The sequence below is a fragment of the Microtus ochrogaster genome, chromosome 5 (assembly GCF_000317375.1).
Source record: "Microtus ochrogaster isolate Prairie Vole_2 chromosome 5, MicOch1.0, whole genome shotgun sequence".
NCBI lineage: Eukaryota > Metazoa > Chordata > Mammalia > Rodentia > Cricetidae > Microtus > Microtus ochrogaster.
The window spans coordinates 92,370,293-92,374,573 of NC_022012.1; positions in this window are offsets into that span (position 1 = coordinate 92,370,293).

The window sequence follows — 4,281 nt, forward strand, 5'->3', positions numbered from 1 at the left end:
AGGGAGTTCCCAGGGCGGGAAGGGAGCTCCTGGGGGTGGAAGGGAGCTCCTGGGCAGAAAGGGAGTTCCGGGGGCTGGAAGGGAGCTCCTGGGCAGGAAGGGAGTTCCGGGGGCTGGAAGGGAGCTCCTGGGGGTGGAAGGGAGATCCTGGGGCAGTTCTTCCTGCGTTCACTTCCAGCCCAGGGCAGACCTCAGACTCCCTCAAGCAGGGCAGCTGACATCTGGGTAGAATGTGAAGGCCCTCTAGTGCACAGGACCAGAATGAATGGAGGACGAACTGACTTCATCCAACTGCAAACCTCACAGTCAGGAAGCAAGCACATTGTCTAGCCAGGTTTTCCTGGGTTTTGTATTTCAATTAGGCAAACAGCAACGGCTGTCTAACACAGTGCTGTAACTGAACAGTGAACAACATTTGGGAAATTGAAAAATGTATAAAAAGCTAGAGAACAAAAAAAAGCTACTGCTGAGTCTGACCCTGGACCATTCACAGCTTCTGCCCTGGGATCTACCCGAGGTTCAAGGGGAAAGGCCATCACTTTAACATGTCAGTCACAGGGTGCATTTGGCTGGGCAAACAGGGCCGCCAGCCTTCTCCTTACTTCTCAGACACACAGCAGCACCCCCCCCCCCAGCCCACTTCCTCCTGATGCGCCTTCGAGCTTGGGGCTGTTGGGTAAAATATAAAAATTGTCTGTTTGTGGGTGATGGTCCCATAAAAACGGAGCAGAGAGACTTCAAATGTCAGGAAATCTTAAGGCCCAAGTCATTGCTCGGCAAAGATAAAAAAATTGGCAGAATGAAATAGCTTGGTTCTCATGAGTTGATGATAAAAACGGAACTGGTGGGTTTCTGCTCACACACCCTTCACCAGGATTGGGAGAGGAAGGGCAGGGAGCTGTGGGCTGAGTCCCTTCCTGAGGAGTTCACTTTCTGAAGAAAGAGGGCAGCAGGCCAAGGGTGCCGAGGGGACTGGATTTATTCTCTTTCATCCATGAGTTCTGGGTCTTCTCCATGCAGAAAGCAAGCCAGTAGCAGCACTGTGGGCATGGAACTCATGGAAGCTTGATGACCCATCGCATTCCTTCCTGCAGTGAGACATGGGAGGGCCACTTCCCACCGCCTTCCTTCTGCAGCTGTGGTCCTGGGCGGTGAGGGTCAGAGAGAAGGTTGACCCTCTGAGTCCTGCCGGCCTCGAGGCTCCCATGGCTATCTTGGGGCAAAGGCCTGGAGCGATGCCTGCCGGTGGGAGAGAAGAGCGAAGAGCGTGGGGGGACAAAGCAAGAGTCTCTCACGCTCTCCCGAAGAGTGACTCTTAAACAGGGATCCATGTTTACGAAAGTGTTAACTGGGCTGGTCAGATGGCTCGGTCCTCGAGCCTGGAATCCTGAGTACCATCCTCAGGACTGTATGCGTGGTGGGAGGAGAGACTGGATCCCTGCAAGCTGCCCTCTGGCCTCCTCACATGTACCCCACAATACATTTTTTTAAAAAATAAAATTCCTGCCGGGCGACGGTGGCACACGCCTTTAATCCCAGCACTCGGGAGGCAGAGGCAGGTGGATCTCTGTGAGTTCGAGACCAGCCTGGTCTACAGAGCTAGTTCCAGGACAGGCTCCAAAGCCACAGAGAAACCCTGTCTCGAACAAAAAAAAAAAAAAAAAAAAATTCCTCTTAAAAGTTGGACGGCTTTTTTAGAACTCTCCCGGGCCTCCTCCAGCCTCCATTCTCTCAGTATGCTCAGGTGAGGAAAGACAGGGTGGGGAGGAAGAGCAGAGATTCGAAACAGGTTTGTGGCTCAAATGGGTATCAAGGATCTTTCTGGCATCAACTCTTAGCTCAAACTTCCTTCGGGCTTAGCTGTCCTGGGGTGGGCTACAGGGCTGGAGGCAGAAGGCAGCTTGGTTGGCAACTGTGTGGCTGCTGATGGAGCCTCTGGTGTTTTTTGGGGGGTGGGGGTTCGAGTCAAGCCCCGCATCAGGATCTGAGAGTCCACCCAAGAGTGTAGACACAGAAGATCACGAGCCGCTCTGCAATCTAGGGAACAAAAGCAGAATTCTGAAAGGCATGGCCATGTGATGAAAGAGAGGTTTCTGGGGCTGGGGAGATGGCTCAGTGGTTAAGAGCACTTGCTGCTCTTAAAGAGGCCATGATTGGGTTCCCAGGGCCCACATCCCGCCCTAGCTCCAGCTCCAGGGAATCTGATGCCATCTACTTACCTCAGCCAGCGCTAGCACATATGCTTAGTGTACACACAAACACGTGCACACACCCACACGCTTAGCTGAAACTCGTGTACACACATCCCTGACACAGAGCAGCACTGGCCTAGGCCTGGACCGGGGAACAAGACGCACAGCTGATCCAAGCTACCTGAATCGCCCCCACTCGCTGGTGTCCAAACAAGTCAGAGGTGATCCAGCCCGGTCCACGACCTCTAATACTGTAGCCTGTGCGCACACAGGTCCGGAAACATCCACAGTACGACAGGAGACTCGGTCCAACCGAAGACCCCATGCTTCTCCTGTGAATGCGGCAGCCCGCTCGCAGGGGCCTCCTGAATCTGCGCAGGCGAGCTCCGGGACTTGGGGACCAGCTGAGCCCCATGCAGGTCAGGCTTTGCTGGGTTCCAGGCCTGCCTCTCTGTGCCCTGGATGCTCTCGCCCATCAGCCCAGGCTCCCCAGTTGGGTGAGAAGCTGGATTCTTCCTCAACCCACGAGGTTCCAGGTCAGGTAGAGGCCACTGGGGCAGGACTCTTTGTTGGGTGTCTGTCTCCACTGTGCCTGCTCCCTGGTTCCCACCTTCTGGCTTCAGTGGTCCTGGATGATTCAACCAAGGCAGCCGCTTGGCCTCCCTCCGGGTTCCACGCATTCCTACTGGCCCCAACCCAGCCAGCTCCCAATGTCTCCAGATTGGTCCTAACTGTTCCTAACCTGTCTCTAATGGTCACCTGCCAACCCCCGACAGTCCCAACTGTCACCGGTGAGTTTCTGACAGTCTCCAGCTGGATCCAAATACCCTCCACTTGTTCCCAAGGGCTGGAAGTCAGTTCTTAGCCACACCCCCTTTGTTCCCAACGGTCACCAACCAGTCTCCAACTGCCTACAGTCAACTCAGACCCCAGCCTGACTCCAACTGTCCCTAGTGTCCCCTAGGAAATGCAACACTTTACAAATCAGTCCGTTGTGGCCCCTCGTTGAATTCAAGGATCCCGGGGCGTCTCTCCAGCAGCTCCCCACCTCGCCACCCCAGGTCCTCAACTGTGCCCCCTCTCCACAAGGTGCCAGCTGGATCTTAGTCTATGAGGCCGGTCTGGCGCCTGGGCCCAAAAACCTTCCTGGAGTTCAGGGTGTGTAGTGACCAGTAAAGAGCCTGGGTTGGGCAAGGAACCCATTGGCTGAGGGCAACACGGTGTAAATCCCAGGAAGGAATTGGGGAATCTAGGAAGGGATCTGGAGCCGAACGAGGCGCTGACATATAGCTGGGAGGAGAGGGGGGGCAGAAGCCGCAAGGAGCCAGCAGGAAGCTATAGCTGTTGGGAGGACCAAGGAAACAAGACCAGACAAGGGAGGACAGGAGGTGGCCAGAGGACCCAGGAAGGAGGGAGGGTGCGTCGCCCTAGGGGCGCCTCCTCTAAGGGCCCTGCGCCTGGGAACACCATTCACATCTTCATGAAGGTGGATCGAATTAATACAGGCCAATTGGTATAAGATGATACAAATTTAATATAAATAGCACACTCACGCAACCGAAGTTCCCGCGATGCCCATAAACAGGAAACAGGAAGGGGCAACCAGCGTCTGTGCACCCCAATTTATAAACATTTGCCCGAGGTCGTCCCGCCCCCAAAGGGAGGGCTCTCTCTACATCTTCAGAAGTGTCTCTGAGGAAGGAGCAGGCTTCCAGATGTAGGTTGCATACGATGAAGAAGCCGCCTTAAAATTTATGCCTTAGAAAGTGGTGTGGCTTTGAGGCACGAACGTTAATATTTCTTTACATCAATTTAAGTAGTTCAACTAGAACCTTTACTTCATTTTTAATAAAACAAAATGTTATTAAACATTTACTTTCTCTGTATTATTTTTTATTTTATCAGCTTCATTCTTGACACCAAATGCAAATTTAAGGGGTGCTTGTGGGCCACTTTCAGATTTGATTGTTCCCTGAGAAGCTCTGTGGGGCGATCAGAGGAGTTAAGACTCCAGCCAGTCTAGCCCAGCAGCAGACTCAGTACCCATGCTGCTGTCTGCAGCAGGGTGTGAAGTGACCATCATATCTCT